This window comes from Cetorhinus maximus, chromosome 16 (genome assembly GCF_964194155.1).
Source record: "Cetorhinus maximus chromosome 16, sCetMax3.hap1.1, whole genome shotgun sequence".
NCBI classification, from domain to species: Eukaryota; Metazoa; Chordata; class Chondrichthyes; order Lamniformes; family Cetorhinidae; genus Cetorhinus; species Cetorhinus maximus.
This window is the reverse complement of record NC_135894.1, coordinates 102224424-102242838: the sequence shown is the minus strand read 5'-3', so window position 1 is coordinate 102242838 and position 18415 is coordinate 102224424.

Genomic DNA, 18415 nt, shown 5'->3' with positions numbered 1-18415 from the left:
CTCATGATCAATAGCCTTGTGAGGGTTGACACACCTTCCATCACTACTAACAACTTGCACTTCTATCAAGCTTCTAATTGTTGTAGGGGTTTGTTCAGTAGCTCTCACTAAGAGGTTCAGCTGCTTGTAAGGTTGAATAGTACTATTTATTGCTAACACATAACTATTTACATATGTGCCAAATATAGCCCAGGCAATGAGCTAACTCCATGCTTAATGCTACACAGGTCTCTGCAAACTCTTAGACTGACCTGGGTCCCTTGTCATGTGACCCTTTACATCACACTGTGGGCAGTACTGTTCTCCTGTTCCATATTAACCCTTGCTATGCGAAACACCCTAACACTACACCCATCCAAGTCTTTACCCAGCATACTTACAGCATAATCTTTCTTTATGTGCTACCCCTTCTCCCCACCTCAAGTCTCTTCAAGCAGTCTGGAAGCTTGACAATTCTTCCAGATCATGTCCTGGTCACACTTGGGGGAGTGGTAGGCTTAGTTGCTTTGGACAAGCTTTATTGATTTGGAGTTTGAATTGTAATATTCTGGCACTTTGTTGTCCCATCGGATTTGATTTTTAGTGCTCCTTGCAGTTGACCATTTCTGTATCAACAACCTATCTGCTTTGTTCGGGCACCATCAGCTTGTCCCATTCCTCCCAGCAGGAGTGTTCACTCCATTCCTTCACAGTATGAGCACAGGTTTTCTTTTTCTGTGGGGTCTACCATGATCTTTCTGGAAGTTGAAGGCTTATCTCCATTCAGTTTGAATGCTCCTCATCCACAATCTCAACCAATAGTTTGGCTTTCATCGCTCTCCTGCTCCAGTATCACCTTGCTGCTGTGTGTGTGCTTCTGCTGGAAATTGCAGTTTGGTTGCCATGATGTTCCCCGCTTGTTTGACAGCAACCGTTGGAGCTGAGGTTGGGTCTCATCGTTTTGCTGCTAGTCATTCTCATGTGCCTTCCACTCGAAGAATGGTGGTGCTTATCTAAAGGTTTGGCTGGTCTGACCAAGGAGGAGTTCCTACTGCCTGAGGGAGCTGAACAATCCGTCTCTGCAAAGAGTGAAGACAATTCAGAGCTGATGCCCCAGTCGAGGGTCTTTTCACTCGTGGATCTCTCAGGAACTTGCAGTTCCATATAGTTGATGACAGAGGTTGTTTAGACTTCTTCTGCCATTTAGAGGAGGTTAAGGACAAGGCAGGCACTCCTGCTTAAGAGAGAAAAGGATTGGTTTTGGACGACAAACAAAATTTTGAATATTTGCTTGTCGCTATACTGGCATAGTTCTAGGATCATGCCTATGACCAGAAGTCAGATTCCTCCAGGAGAGTGGTCGGTCTGTCATTTGTAGTCAGAGGTCTCTCAGCCATAGTTTCTTATCCAAGACTGGCTCCTAGGTCTAATCTGTAATTGGTGAGGTGACTGTTCACAGAGATGTCAGCATTCCAAAAGGACAATCCAGGATCTTTGATCTCACCCAAGAAGCACGGTTGTACTTCTTCCTGGTGTGGTACATCAATCTCGTGGACTATTTTGGGATCCTCCACACATCTCAATGCCTTAGCCTTACACAGCTTTCCAAAGTCTCCCAGCCAGTTCCAGTTGAAGCAGTGTGCAGAGATTGTTGGACATTGCTGTCACCTGTGAGGTCTTTTGTCTCCACAGCACTGACATGGTCTTCCACCATTGTGTAGTCTGTTTGGGTATTGTCTTCCTTGGCCTGGAGTCTCGCTGTCCTTTTGCTGCTTTATGAGCTGGACAGCTGGAGTTGCTGTCTACCATGGCTTAACCTTGCCATGTAAAATGGACTGGTGTTATTGGTGAATTTCAGACTGCCTGACGATTTGGATGACCTTTTCTAGAGTCAGGTCTTCTTTTGCCTGTAGTATGTCCGAAAGGGCATCATCAGTCACTCTGACTATTATTTGGTTTCATATGAGCTCTGATTTAAGGTTGCCATTGTCACAGCCTTCAGCCAATCTGTATAATTTGTTTCTGAAAGAGTCAGTGGGGTCTCCAGGCTGTTGGACTCGCTTGTTGAACTTTGTTGGCTCTAAAATATTATTACTTCCTAAATTAAAATAGGTATCAAAGGATTTTGGAATATCTTCAAACTTACCTGAAGATTCATTTATTCCTTACCTCGATATATCAATATCATTGACTATTGGACCTATTGGGTACAGTAGTGTATTCACTTGTTCAGCCTTTGTCTTCTTATCTAACTCTGAAGCTATCATATATCTTGCAAATCTTTTTCACGAAAGCCCCCAACCCTGTGCCTGGTCTGGCCCTTGTATCAGCCCAAATTGATCTGGTAGGGTTGATTTATTATCCATGGTTGATTTTCAGCTCAGGGAAGTACAGCTTTAAATGCTGTTTTGCTTTTAAAGATGACATTGCAGTAACCGTTTTCTCACTTCTTCCCGCATTTGTTGGGTTTTGGTGGGTTCCTGCCGTGATTGTGGACTCGATTTCAAAGGGATCGATTCTTTTGCAGCAAGTCTTTAATTTAAAGGTTTGGGCCCTTCAGAAAGTTTTAGAAGTTAGGGTGATTAAAAGGTGATTCCAGACTTTGGTTGAGTCTTTAAAACGTTGTTTTTTTTTTCAACCGGGCTCCGCTGCCTGTGGGGCACCACCTCTGAACCCAGGCTGGCTGCGGTGAAAAACAAAATGGACTGCTCTGACTGATTAATGGCCCGAAGACTTTTAAAGGCTAGTTCAGCCTTAGAACTGAATTTTTGCCCATCCTTGCTAGACCCTTTGAATTTGCAATTGATGGGCGTTCACAATGGACCTCCACAAGTTCTAGTGGAATCCATTAGCTGCACAGTGGATTTTCTTCTGCCCTCCAGTCTCCACATCTGCAATGGAGCTTCTTTTTAGGCAACCTCCAGCTATATCTTCAGTTCAGGTACACTTCAATCAGGTCAGGATGCTATTCCTTTAGTTTTTCAGACTCCGGGGTCCTTTACCAGCTTCTTTGGTCCTGGATTCATTCACGAGTTGCCACCATGTTGTAGGGGTTTGTTCAGTAGGTCTCAATAAGAGGTTCAGCTGCTTGTAAGGTTGAACAGTACTGTTTATTGGTAACACATAACTATTTACATTTGTACCAAGTATAGCCCAGACTATGAGCTAACTCTATGTTTACTTCTACACAGGTGTCTGCATACTCGTAGACTGACCCAGGTCCCTTGTCCTGTGACCATTTACATCACACTGTGGGTGGTACTATTCTCCAGTCCCATATTAATCCTCGCTATGCCAAACATCCTTATGCTACAATAATGTAATAAAATGTCTTGAGATGTTTCACTGGACTGTTATAAAAGCAAATTGGACTAAGTCACATATGGGCAGTATTAGGAAAGATGACTCAAAGCACCATTAAGGATATGTGGTCAGATGCTCATTGTGGAGGGTCCTCCTTTGGTTCAGTGTCAATTTCTTTTTTATTATCTGATTATGTCACTCTGAAACACCTTGGGACATTTTACTGCATTAGTGGTGCTATATAAATGAAAGTTATTGTTGAAGCTAGATGGAAAAATATAGCAGAGGCACTGATTATAATTTCCCCAAATTCTATGGAAAGGAATATTGCGTCAGAATTCTCTTTAAAGCTTGAGATAATAGTAAGCAAGGTGATCTTACGCCACTCAGTCTTACTTTAGCTGTTGGCAAGCTCCTAAAATTGACATGACAGGATGAAATTACTAAGCAATTGGAGAAATATAAGTGAATTAGGGTCAATCAGCACAAGTTCCTAAAAGCCACATTATGCTTGAGCACCCTTATAGAAATTCATTGAAGACACTTAAGATGATCACATAAAGAATTAAAGGGCGGAGTTTCATGGCTCTGTCATGGTGGGGGCGGGGCGTAAAATGCAGTGGGATGTTCAAAAGTCCATTGACTTCGGCAGGACCATAAAATTCCTCCCAAAAAGGAGGGCTTTCCTTGCCTCCTGTCTGGCTCTGTTATAAACTAATTGATAGAGATTCATTGCTATGATTAGTCAATTTCTCCATTATCATTATATTATGTTATATTATGTTATAATCAGTATGGTAGAAGGGGAATTTATTAGTATGATACATATTAATAACCTAGACTGTATTTCAGGACATGCTTTTAAACTTTGCAGCTGATACAAAGATTGGAAACATTGTCAACTGTGATGAGGATAGTCTTGTACTTCAAAAGGTCATAGACATGTTGGGCACACAAGTGCCAGATGAAGTTCAGTGTAGAGAAGTGTGAGGTGATTCATTTTGGCAGGAAGAATATGGAGAGACAGTATAAAATAAAGGGAGAAACTCTAGAGGAGGTGCAGGAACAGAGGGACCTCAGTGTATATGTACATAAGTCATTGAAGATGGCAGGGCATGTTGAGAGAGCGGTTAATAAAGCGTCTAGTATCTTAGGCTTTATTAATAGGGGCATTGAATACAAGAGTAAGGAAGTTTTGTTGAACTTGTATAAGACACTAATTGGGCCTCATCTGGAGCACTGCGTCCAGTTCTGAACGCCATACTTGAGGAAGGATGGAGAGAGTACAGAGGAGATTCACAAGAATGATTCCCGGGATGAAGAACTGTAGCTATGAGGATAGATTGGCGAGGTTGGGGCTGTTTTCCTTGGAGAAAAGAAGGCTGAGAGCAGACTTAATAGAGGTATTCAAGATGCTGAGGGGTATGGGCAGGGTAAATAGTGAGAAACTGTTCCCACTCAAGAGAACATCAAGAACTAGAGGGCACAGATACAAAATAATTGGCAAAAGGAGTAAAAGTGATGTGAAGAAAAGTTTTTCACCCAAAGGGCGGTTGGAGTCTGGAATGAACTCCCTGAGAGGGTGGTGCGTTGGTGGTGGAGGGAGTGTATGTGAATGTTTCAATGGGCAGAATTTTGTCGTCGGTGTGCGGGGGTGGGCCCGACACACTGACGCGTAAAATGACGCACGATGACGTGGGGTGTGTGTCCCGACATCACCGTGTGCCATTGCGATATTTTGAAAGGTGGGCGCTATGAGTTCCGAGGTGTGCCCACCAATAATTAACGGGCTAATTAAGGCCCTTGCGGCAGTAACTGACAGCGAGTTTTCACAGCCGGTGCAATTTTCAGTGCGCCGCACGGGCGCAATGGGCAGGCGGGTAGGCCACATTTTTAAAAACCTCATCCACGAGCGGGCTAATGCGAGTTGTTACTACTTTACTTTTTAAAATTACTTCTAACTGCTTGTGTGAATTCTCTTCAGAGCTGCTTTGACAGAAAGGATAGGCTTCAGTTCAGGACTCTGGAGGAATCATAACACTTAGGGCCTTGCAGGTTTCAGGCAGCCTTCCCTTAGCCTGGGAATGGGGATTGTGCTCTCCACTGGAGGCACCTCCTCTGAGGAGGAACAGAGGGCCAGAAGAGGGAGGAGGCCAGGAGTCCATATGCAGCCTCCAGGGGAGCCACCTTTGGGAGTACAGGTGCAGGCACAAGGGGCGCAGGGCCAAGAGATTGTCCAAGGTGGAAGGGGCTGCAGAAGACGCCACTATCCTGCTGCCAGGGTTTACAGACAGCGAAGCAGCTACCTCAACATGTCTGAGGTGCAATGTCGAAGGAGGCTCTGCCTCTCCAGGGAGACAGTCACCTCCATCTGTCAGAGGATCGGCCCTGAGATCAGCTCCGACTGTGTGGGTGGCCACCCCATGCCGGTGGTGCTGAAGGTCACAGTTGCCCTCAACCTCTATGCCTCCGGCTCTTTCCAGGGGTCGGCGGGTGATCTTTGTGGAGTCTCCCAGTCAGCTGTCCACAGTTGTGTCAAGCCGGTGACAGGTGCTCTGTTCAGGCGTGCATTGACTTTCATTCACTGCCACTCGGACGAGGCCAGCCAGGCAGAGTGAGCCAGAGGCTTTGCAACGATTGCTGGCTTCCCCCGCATCCAGGGTGCTATAGACTGCACACATGTGGCCATCAAGGCGCCAGCGGGTGAGCCCGGTACCTTCGTCAACAGGAAGGGCTTCCACTCAGTGAAAGTGTAGATTGTGTGTGATCACAGGATGCAGATTCTGCAAGTCTGTGCAAAGTACCCAGGCAGCTCCCACGACGCCTACATCCTCAGACACTCCCAGGTGCCGAGGCTCTTCAGTGCTCCAGCCCGACTGGATGGTTGGCTGCTGGGTGACAAGGGCTATCCCCTCAGAAGGTGGCTCATGACGCCCTTCCACCACCCAAGAACAGAAGCTGAGAAGTGGTACAATAGGAGCCACGCCTCCACAAGGGCTGTGGTGGAGAGAACCATCGGTCTTCTCAAGATGCGCTTCCGATGCCTGGACCGCTCAGGGGGCGCACTCCAGTACCCCCCAGATCGTGTGTCGGTGAAAGTGGTTGCAAGCTGCGCTCTCCACAATCTGGCGCTGGAAAGGGGGGACCCAGTGGAGGAAGAAGATGTTGGTGCAGCTGCTCTGGCAACAGACAACGAGTCCAGTAGTGAGTCCGAGGGTGAGCACGCACAGGAGAACGCTGAGGGGATAGACACTGACCTGGGCAACCTCCAGGGAGGCAGGGACATCCGGGAAGCTTTAATCCAACGCTCCTTCAGCTAGCCTACCAAAAAAGAACCACCACCACATGCCAGGGCTGCAGGCTCCATACTCGATACCTGAGAGCAACATCAGCCTGGTTAGGAACACTAACTATGTGCCTTGTCAATAAAGCTCAATGACAAACAAGTCACTCATAACATCATGGGTTCCCCTACACCTGCAGAACTAATGAAGCACCCAGAGGCTTGAGGAGAACCAAAACATTTAATGGTTGCATACTTGCATACAGAAATGAAAGTCCATTAAAAGGTGTTGAACAGTACACTTACTGAAAAACAACTGAAACAGGGGGCAAAGGAAAACCACCAGTCAGAAGCCCATGGTATGCCTAAGGTGATTTACTTTTACATTTGCAGGTGCTACGTCTAGGTGCTGCCCCCTCGCTGGCACCAGTATTGGAGACAGCCAGCTCACTCTACTGTCCTGTTGGCCTTAATGGCCTCATCCTCTGGCCCGTGGAGCCTCTGCTGGCCCTGACTGGGAGGGAGCAGCCAGTGCCACTGCTGGCATCTCCCCAGTCGCTGCAGCATCATCGGATGCCACGGTCACTGGCAGAGGGGCGGAGGAGCTGCTGCCATCATCTGGAGTGCCCTGAGAGGAGCCTGCAGAGATGACTGGCAGCTTGTGCGCCAACGTGAGGTCGCTTTGGACCTCCCTGCTCACCATTGATGGATGGGCACCTAGCTAGGATACTGGGTACCCCATCCATCTCCCACACTGACACTGACCACCTGAGGTCAGTGCCGCTGTGAGGGCTGCAGGTCCGAGCGCATCCCCAGGAGGTCCTGATTCTCCTGGAGGAGCCTCTCCATGAGAGTTGCCACTCTCTCCATGGAAGAGGCAGTGCGCTTGGCCATAAGGGTCATTGCATTGCTCATGTTCCACATGGACTCCTCCACAACGGAGACCATGGCACGCAGACCCTCATAGATATTCGCCAGATCCTCCCGCAGACCCTGCTGGACTTCCAGCATCTGCTGCCTTAGCATCTGCACATCATCAGCCACCGACTGAGCATGTTCCTGGTCCCCAGCAGTCCTCCGAGTGCTGGTGCCCTGGGCACTCTCTGCCTCCGCCTGTTCCTCAAGCGAGTGTGAAGTGCCCTCACCACTGTGCACCGAGACACTAACCAATGATCTTATCCCCACCGAGGTTCTGGTCTCTGCGCTGGTGCCTGCCTGGGTGAGATGGTGTGACGCTGGTGTGTTTATATCTTCTGGGCCCTCAGGGGTCAGCGGCGGTCCCTCTGCCTCCTGAGTGTGGGTGTGCTCCGGTGAGGCTGAAAGGAAGAACAAGGACATTTGATTAGTAGAAGTCTTTATACTGTTAATGTGCTTGCCTGGCACCCAGATCAGGATGCGCTCCTCCTTCCATTATCCATGGGGATCCCATGTTGGATGCTGAAATCAATATCCAGTCAACAGTGGAATATTTGCACTGACAGACATTGTGACCTCAGTGCACGGCATCCTTACCTCCCAGTGACACCCCAACCTCACCGCAGCTGGTTGACCTGGGCGCATGGCGCCTCTCCAGCTCGAGAGCCTACTGCTCGTATCTGGTGATGTTGAGAAGGTGGGGCTGCCCTCTGCCAGTCTGCAGCCGCTCTGCATTATTGTGGGCTGACTTCTCCTGAAAGGAGCGAGGGACATTGATTAATCCACCCTGTACCTGCAGCGCCATTGCAGCCTGGCCAACCCCATCTGAGTGAAACATTGCCGGGCTCATCCGAATCATGACCCTGGAGCCGCCATACACTCACCCCAAGCAGCCAGGGCTGACCCCCTTGCCCAGATGCTGCCTCCATCACATTTGCCACTCACACTCTAAGACCTTCCAAACCCACAAGCGCTACCACCTAGAAGGACAAGGGCAGCAGATAGTTGGGTGCACTACCACCTGGAAGTTCCCCTCCAAGTCACTCAGCATCCTGACTTTGAAATGTTTCAGCAATCCACCACTGTGGTTAGGTCAAAATCCTGGAGCTCGCCCCCAAACACCACTGTGGGTGTACCTGCACCACATGCAGCGGATACAAAAGGCAGCTCAGCACCACCCTCTCGGGGCAACTAGGGATGGCCCACCCAGCGAAGGCCATGTCCTGTGAATGAATAAATGCAAAAACAATATTCTGAGCTGAGGGGAACCGGGAGGGGCCTGTCTAACCACTGTGATAAGTGACCTGTGCCAACACAGTACTCACCCTTCCCAATCGCAAAAGGTCATTAAACCTCTTGTGGCACTGCACCCAGGTACATTTCACCACATCCTGGGAGCTGACCCTTTCTGCCACATCCTCCCAGGCACATTTTGTTATGTGGGGGGCCCCCTTCTCCAGTCCCTTGGTACAAGGATGTCGCCACCTCCTCGAGGAAGGCAGCGAGGCACTCATCCGAAAATCTTGGGGCACACTGCCCTGCCGACCCTGCCCTCCTGCCTGGCTTGCTCTCCGAGAGCGCTGTCTGACATCCTCTTGTGCGACATCGGTGGAAGCCTTTGGGAGGCTGCTTGCACTGTTTTGGAATAGGCCGCCGAGTCACCATTGGACCCGGTGGTCATTGGCCTCCCACCGCCACCCGCCCCTTCCTGCTGTTCTCAGGAGCCGCGATTCATGCTGGGTGGGCCTTTATTGGCCCACCCACATAAAATGGCGGCGTGGAACCCATCACAGGCGGCGATTGGCTCCGCGCCCACCTGCGCCTGCTCCCACCCAGCCCACCCACCATAAGTAAAATCCTGGCCAATGTTCCTGGGATATAGAATTCCCCAACAATGTTCATAAATCCTAGGTCATTAGGTCAAAAAGCAATATTAAAGAGTATTGGGAGTGAAAAGGAAAGCAATATTAGGCTAAGTGGTGCATGGAGACTTTTTGGTTGTTTGGTTCCTTTCTGTGTGATGACACTCTATGGTTCTCATTTCTGTTGGACTGTTGTAAAGAACATATCTTTGTATTTTCTGTTGGACTGGGGATTAAAATTACAATGGTTGCAGGTTGAAAGACTTGTCTACTGGAACAGGATGAGAGATATATACAATGTTGCAGTCCTGGAGCAGAGTGTGCCATGAAAGACAGGAAGGTGCCGGAAAGGAGTCCTGGATCAAGGGAGCTGCCTGGAAACAATGTTTTAATTGGCTCCTGACCAGGTGACCAAGTTTTGTATGAGAGCAGTGCAGCTGAATAGCTCCTAGCCTGAAAGGAAAAAGACCTAAAACTTCTCTCTCCTGTGTGTGTAATATTCCAGTAATTCTACAATAATAGCTAGCTGTCTTTTTCTCCTCATATCTCTGTAACTTGCTCTCTCTTTGAAAACCCCTGTCAAGAGGTAACGGGGAACATCACAGTTAGAGACATTAAAAGGCAAGTGCTCAACCAGCGAACTAAATACTGAAAGTGCTGGAAGACCACCTCATGTCATCAACAAGAACTGAAAGAAATTTGGAGGATATCGATCAAAATCAACACATCGAATCCTCTACTCCAGAATTGGTGCTATTGAGCAGTTTTACCCCACCCTTAAAATCCATGTTTTTGTGTGTCTTATGTGTCTTGTATGTGTGTGTATAGGAATTTAAGAAGGAGTAGAGTTTAAGTTATAGTGTTAGAAGTAGCAATTCATACCATTGGTTAATGATAGTTTGTTCAATAAACAGTTATTTACTTATTAAGTTTACAAACCTGGTGCTCGTATTCTGTTAACCTAAATTAAGCAGTTAGGTAGAATTAGGGCAATCTGGTAGCTTGGTCAAACTTTTCACATTTGTCGTGACTTGGGGAACAGTGGGGCTTGGTATTACAGTACACTATCCCCAGTGAGTCATAACACTTCTATGTCATATTCTCGAACTCCTTCTATCAGTCACTCTGAGATACTTCCATGTGAAATGTTTTATCGACCATACATCAACAGTAGATTATTCATCAGAAATTACTGCTACTCTTGAGTACTGATTGTTATGGCCTCGTTAAAGACCAAGCCCAAGAAACTCTTATAAGAATTTATGCAGTGGGAGGGGAAATATTTAATTTCAGTTCAAACATTGTTGTCAGAGAGTTGAAAATAGACTAAGGCCAGATTTTCACCATGATGGAGAGCCTCTCTGTTGTGGCAAAAATGGCAGAACTCCCTGAAAATAGTAAGTCCTGCCCCTGAACATGGCAGTTCCCATTTTCACAGGGGCAAGAACGGGGGTGGTTTGTGTTTCACGCATGTATGGTTTATAGGAGCAGCTGGCCATTTAAATCATCAGCAACCTCTACTGAAGTCTGATTTTGGTGGCCCAGGTGCGTGAAACCCAAAACGTGTACAAAAAGGATCTGGTAAGAGCAGCTCTGAACTTTGAGTATTTGTTTGGATAGCCGGGGTACACCTTAGGAGATGTAAGGTACCCTTTTGGATCTGGCCCAGGACACCTTTGGGGGAGGTCATGTGCCCTTTTGTGGAGAGAAGACGACTTTTGGTGGAGTTCAGGTGCCCTTTGGGGAGGTCAGTTGCTCTTTGGGGAGGTCAGTTGCTCTTTGGGGACGTCAGTTGCTGTTTGGGGAGCTCAGGTGCTTTTTGGAAGTGCTAAAAGCCGTAATGAATGTGCGTAAAAAATGCATAAACTCATGAATTGCCAAGCTCATTAGAACTATCAACAGACATGTCAAAATCACCTGTCAAAATCACCTGTCAAGAGGATCTGTCAAGAGGACCTGTCAAAAGTGTCAGGGAGCTGTCAAGCTGTCAAAGCATTTAAAAATCCTTTAAATATTTGAAATAAAATGTCTGCTGTGTTTTTAACAATTCATCGCTTGCTATTTCACTCTGTCTGTTGATATAAACCTGAGGGTTTCCATTACTGGACTGATGCTGCATGACTGATTTCAACAACCATCCAGTATCACAGAAGGGTGCCTGCTATTTCAAAGTTTGATTGACAGCTGCAAGTGGCTATTGACTCTTTGATGTGGGATTATGAATTCCAATGCTTGTTGTTATAAGGGATTGTGACTTGAATGAAATGTTTGTTGTTATAAGACTTTATGTAGTTGAAGGAATGTAAATGAAATAAATGAGTCTTTATGGATGAGAATGTTTTTTTCAATATAGTGAAGTCTGCAATAGATACTTAGAACTTTATTTTATCTCATCTCTGCATGGGTCCCAAGGACTGCCCATGGTGGATACTGGGTGAGTTAGCATGGTTAGTGTAAGGGAAAAGGGTGGTGGGTGAGGGGTCATGAGTTGGCCCTAAGTTGGCATAGGAGCTTTAAATGCCCATGGGATGGATATAGGGCATAGATTGGCATATGGGCTATAAATGACATGGGGATGGGCACAGGGCATAGGTTGACATGGAGGGTATAATATGCCATTGGGGTTGGGTAGAGGGGCATGTTGGCATGGGAGGGGCCATGGGAGTTGGATATGGACATGGGTTGGCCTGGAGGGTGTAAGGGCCAAGAAGGGTGGGCACAGGAGCATAGGTTGGCATGGAGTGTATGAAGGCCCATGGGATGGGTACAGGGCATGAGGTCGCATGGATTGGCTCGGATGAAATGTATCCCAGGCTGTTGAGTGAGGCAAGGAAGGGGATAGCAGGGGTGCTGGCAATAATTTTCAATACCTCTCTGGCCACAGGAGAGGTGCCAGAGGACTGGAGGACAGCCAACATGGTACCGTTATTCAAGAAGGGAGGAAGGGATAAACCAGGGAACTACAGGCCAGTCAGTCTAACCTCAGTGGTGGAGAAACTATTGGGAGCAATTCTGAGGGACAGAGTTAATCTCCACTTGGGGAGGCAGGGATTAATCAAGGGCAGTCAGCATGGTCTTGTCAAGGGGAGGTCATGTATGACCAATTTGATTGAATTTTTTGAAGAGGTGACCAGGTGTGTATATGAGGGAAATGCATTTGACATAATCTACTTGGACTTCAGCAAGGCTTGTGATAAAGTCCCGCATGGGAGACTGATAACGAAGGTAAGAGCCCATGGGATCCAAGGCAATGTGGCAAATTGGGTCCAGAATTGGCTGAGTGGCAGGAAGCAGAGGGTGATGGTCGAGGGGTGTTTTTGTGACTGGATGCCTGTGTCCAGTGGGGTTCCACAGGGATCGGTGATGGGTCCCTTGCTGTTTGTGGTATATATAAACGATTTAGGCTTGAATGGAGGGTTGATCAGTAAGTTCACGGATGACACAAAAATTGGTGGGGTGGTAAATAGCGAGGAGGATAGCCTTTAGATTACAGGAGAATATAGACGGGCTGGTCATAAGGGCTGATCAGTGACAAATGGAATTTAATCCGGATAAGTGTGAAGTGATGCACTTGGGCAGGACAAACAAGACACGGGAATACACGATGAATGGTAGGACCCTGGGAAGTACCGAGGATCAGGGGGACCTTGGTGTGCATGTCCACCAGTCCCTTAAGGTAGCGGGACCGGTAGATAAGGTGGTTAAGAAGGCATATGGGATACTTGCCTTTATTAGCCGAGGCATAGAATATAAGAGCAGGGAGGTTATGCTGGAACTGTATAAAACGCTGGTTAGGCTACAGCTAGAGTATTGCATGTAGTTCTGGAATCTGCATCATAGGAAGGCTGTGATTGCACTAGAGAGAGTGCAGAGGAGATTTACTAGGATGTTGCCTGGGCTGGAGAGTTTTAGTTATTAGGAGAGATTGGATAGACTGGGGTTATTTTCCCTGGAGCAGAGGAGATTGAGGGGGGACATGATTGAGGTGTATAAAATTATGTGGGACATAGATAGGGTAGACAGGAAGGAACTTTTCCCCTTGGTGGAGGGATCAATAACCAGGGGGCATAGATTTAAGGTAAGGTGCAGGAGGTTTAGAGGGGATGTGAGGAAAAGATTTTTGACCCAGAGGGTGGTGGGAATCTGGAACTCGCTGCCTGAAAGGGTGGTAGAGGCAGAAACCCTCATAACATTTAAGAAGTATTTGGATGTGCACTTGCGATGCCATGGCATACAAGGTTATGGGCCTAGTGCTGGAAAATGGGATTAGAATAGTTAGGTACTTGTTTGACTGGCGCAGACTCGATGGACCTTTTTCTGTGCTGTAGACCTCTATGACTCAATGACTCTATTGGCAAGGATGGGGCACGGGGAGCGTGTGGGGGTGTGAGGGTGAGGACTGGAGGGATATTTTTATGTTTTATTCTTTCTTTCTCATTTTTGGACACAATGCTAGAGCCCCAAGTCAGCCCAGCTCCACACCCGGCAGCCTCCTCACCTCTTCCAGGGTCACCCACCCTGACTTCTAATCTAGCCCACACCCCCACCATCCCCCCCACACCCCCCCATAAGGGGGCCCCAACGACTGAAAATATGATGTCCGGGAAGCCATTTTAAAAGTCGGGCTGGTGGAACTGGGAATTCTCCTGACTCATGGACGAAAGCCCAGGCCTAACATTTGAAAGTACAGGTGTTGTTACTCAACGTATGGGCTAGGGGAGTTGTTTTTCCTTTGAGCAATGATCCAGCAGCTTTTGGGAGAACGAGGAAAGAGCATTGATGGGTCCAGAGGGCATTAAATGAGAACAGCTTGTATTCAGCACTATCTCTGTCAGCTTGTGTGCAACAGGAATCAGCTGGTTGGACAGGCAAAGGAGCAATGAATGAATCAGCTCGGACTCAGCAGGGAGGTTGTGATTGAGGTGGGTTGCCTGAATGAAGAAACCCTGCAGCAAAGTCTACTCTCTGCTACTACACGGCTCGGCTTCAGAGAAAGATACCAACATTTACACTTGTAACGTGGCTTTTGTGGGGAGCGCTGAATTTAACCCATTCTGAATTGTCCAGTTCAGATTTCAATTAAAAGATCAAACTCTATTCAGCCACCTAGTGGATACAATGCTTGAGATATTGATTGACACTCAGCTAGAGTCAGCAAGGAGTGAAAAATGTATGTTTATTTAAATACCACAAATAAGATTATTGCCCAGATTATAACTCAGAGGTAGGAAGAGTGCTCATGGTGAGGGAGGATTTACGGACAAAAAAACCTGGAAATTTGCATTTCCTTGAGGACCTGCTAAATTTAATGTAAGACCTGCTTTAAAGTGACATTGGGCTGTCAGCAGGAAAACAGCTGAGGAATGGATTGGAGCTAACCCAATATTGTGCAGGTATGGGGGCAAGAGGGGGAGGTGGACAATGTGGGGGTCAGGGAGGGTCTGAAGTGTGGGGGCAGTGGGGGGAATTGGACATGAGGGGGTCTGAAATGAATGGGTTGGGGGAGTCTGGCATGGGCGTGGTGGGAAGAGTCAGACATGAGGGGTGAGATAGTCAGAGATGGCAGGCTCGGGGCTGGGGTGGGGAGTCAGGAAGCGATGGGGAAGTTGGAGTTGGGAGGGTGGAAAGGAATCAGACATGGGGGGTGATGCGGGGGACTCAGGCATGGGGGTTGTGGGGGCATTGGACATGAGGGTGCTTGTGGGGAAGTCAGATATTTGGTTTGGGGATGGTGAAACATCGAGGGGAGGAGTTGGACACTGGGGTGTGGTGTTCAACTAATTGCAGCGGTCTAATTTCGGAGAATTTAGTGAGTTGAGTGAAGCGGCCCATCTCCCCCAGTCCACAAGCAGTGCTGAGAAGGAATTAACCTTATTAACCCAGCCATTTTGGCTCTTTTTTTGATATATTGATGAGCTGGTCTTGAGTATACAGGACATTATTTCAAAGTTTACAGATGACACAAAACTTGGAAATGTCATTAACAATGAGGAGGATAGTGACAGACTTTCAAGGCGTTGGAGTGAAAGACTTACCAGAACATTAATAGGGATGCAGGACTTCAGTTACATGGATGGCCTGGAGAAACAGGAATTGTTCCCCACCCTCAATGTCTGACTCCCCCGACCATCCTCCATCCCCGATGTCTGAGTTGGGAGATTTAATAGGGGTGTGCAAACTTATGAAGGGTTTTGGTAAAGTAAATAGGAAGAAGCCATTTCAATCACAAGAAGGTCGGTAACAGAAATAAGGAGGTTGAAAATGGGACCATTCTAGTAAATCTCCTCAGCGCCATCTCCAAGTCTTTGATATCTCTCCCAAAGTGCCCAGAATTGGAATCTATGCTCCATGTTTTTTTAAATCTATTATTTCATGGGATGTGGGCATTGCTGGCTAGGCCAGCATTTATTGTCCATCCCTAATTACCCTTGAGAAGGTGGTGGTGAGCTGCCTTCTTGAACCGCTGCAGTCCATGTGGTGTAGGTACACCCCCAGTGCTGTTAGGGAGGGAGCTGAGGCCTAACTAGTGATTTATAAAGCTTTAGCATAATTTCCTTGCTTTTGTTCCAGTTTAAACTGCAACCCTATCTGATATGCTTGCAAGATTTCTTTCTACTATTAGCAGTGAGGGTCCCTCCAGCTATTGACTTCAGTGTCAGAGAGATCCCTCCCAGGTACACACAGCAACCTCAGGATGTGGCTTGCTCGTTTGCTCAGTTTATAAACTGCCTGATACTAGAGGCAGCATTCCAGATATTGTGGGCAGCTAGACAGGTCTGTCTGGAGCTGGCTGTCCAGTTTCCAACAAGCTCTCCAAATAGTCACTTTTGCTTTGTCTTAGATTTATTTACAACAACAAAGCTGTTGTTTGTATTTATTTCTTGTGTATCTGTTGCAAAAAACTGCATTTATTATATTGGGTCTATTTTCGGAAAACTGCTATATTCTATTCTACGCCATAGGAGAATGACAGGCTGAAGGGTGACTGAAAAATAAATACATATAATTTTATCTATTTAGTGTGAGAGTTCAACAGAGACTGGGAATTCTGCAGACTGTAACTCACTTCCTAACTCCCCAAAGCCTGTCCACTATCTAAAAGGCACAAGTCAGGAGTGTGATGGAATACTCTCCATGGATGAGTGCAGCTCCCACAACACTCAAGAGGTTTAACACTTTCCAGGACAAAGCAGCCCACTTGATTGGCATTCCATCCACAAACATTCACTCCCTCCACCTCCGACACACAGTGGCAGCAGTGTGTACCATCTACAAGATGCACTGCAGGAATTCACCAAGGTTCCTTAGACACTCCTTCCAAACTAGTGGCCACTACCATCTAGAAGGTCAAGGGCAGCAGATAGATGGGAACACCACCACCTGGAATTTCCCCTCCAAGTCACTCACCATCCTGACTTGGAAATATATCGCCGTTCCTTCACTGTTGCTGGGTAAAAATCCTGGAACTCCCTCTCTAACAGCACTGTGGGTGTATCTACACCACATAGACTGCAGCGGTTCAAGAAGGCAGCTCACCACCACCTTCTCAAGGGCAATTAGGGATGGGTAATAAATGCTGGCCCAGCCAGCAACATCCACATCGCGTGAACAAAATAAAAAATTTTTGTTTATATGCTTGTTACTTTTAGTTGACGTAACGTGTGTGATAGAATTTAATGCCTATAAACTTGAACTCATTCCAAAACTCTGCTGCCCTATCCTAACTCACACCAACTCTCCTTCACCCATCACTCCTGTGCTTGCTGACCTACACTGGCTCCAAGTCCGGCAACATCCCGACTTTAAAATCGTTTCATGGCCTCACCTCTCCCTAACTCTCTAACTTCCTCCAGCCTTAAAACCCTCCAAATGTGTTCCTCCTAACTGGTCCCAGTTCCTTCAGCCCACCATTATGGCCATGCTAGAGCTGTCTAGGCCTAAATACTTTGAATTCCCTCCTTAAATCTCTCTCCCTCTCCCTCCAGTTCAAACCTACCACTTTGACCAAGCTTTTAGTCACCTGTCCTGATGCCTTTTGTGACTCTGTGTCAAATTATGCTTGTTAATTGCTCCTGTGAAGTGCCTGGAGGCATCTAAAAGGCACCAGATAAAAGCAAGATTTTTTGGTGAGGCAATTGATATAGAAGAAGATCACAACAATTATATTTATGTACTGTGAGAGGGTCTCTGCTGACAAAGCAGGTAAGGGAAAAAGGAGCATTTGGTGAGTGTGAAAGAATTATCAGAGAAGAATAATTGGGGAGTGGGATGTTTCTGGAAGGCATTGTATTACAAATCAGAACAAGTTATACTGACAATGTACAGATCAATGGGAGGCTGCTTTTGAGTTATAGTGTGCAATTTTGGTCACCCTTACTCAAAAAGCTTGTAGCTGTATTGAAAAGGGTTCAGAGAAGATTGATGGTTAATGATTTTTCTACTAAAGTGTTTGCAAATCCTTTAACCCATTAATTGTCTCCCTGGATTTGGTGTAACTGATGACTCACTCCCCTTACCTTCTGTCTTTCTCTATATCTTCCAACCTTACTAAATGCCTGTTTATCTTTAGTCTTTTGTTTTGGTTAGGCTACACATCTGAAATATCACAACTTGTCTCTCTTATTACCAGGTGCTGGTTAGCCTATAGAGTCAGAGATGCCATTGTGCCTATTCCATCCTTCCCTTTTCTGTTTTTATTTCAGTCTTCCAGAGAACAAAATTGAGTTGATGCCTTATTTTAAAAGAAAAGAGCTAGATGAATATTTTCTCAGGAAGGGGATTGAGAGTTACAGAAATATTAATATTAATTAATTTATTACTTTCAGGAATGACAGAGAAGGAACTTATGAATGGCACAATTGTCTGAGATTTTTCACGGCCTGTCCAACCTCACGGTTGACGGACGGGAGAATCGGCCAGGCAGCCTTTACATTTTTCATCAAACCTCATCCTAGAGCGCGATGAAATCTCTGTGAGGAAAAAAAGTTTTTAAAAATATCGGGGGACAGCATTAAGAGTTATGTTTTCAGGTGCTTGATTGTGATGCATGGACATTTTTTGCAGCTTGTTTGTG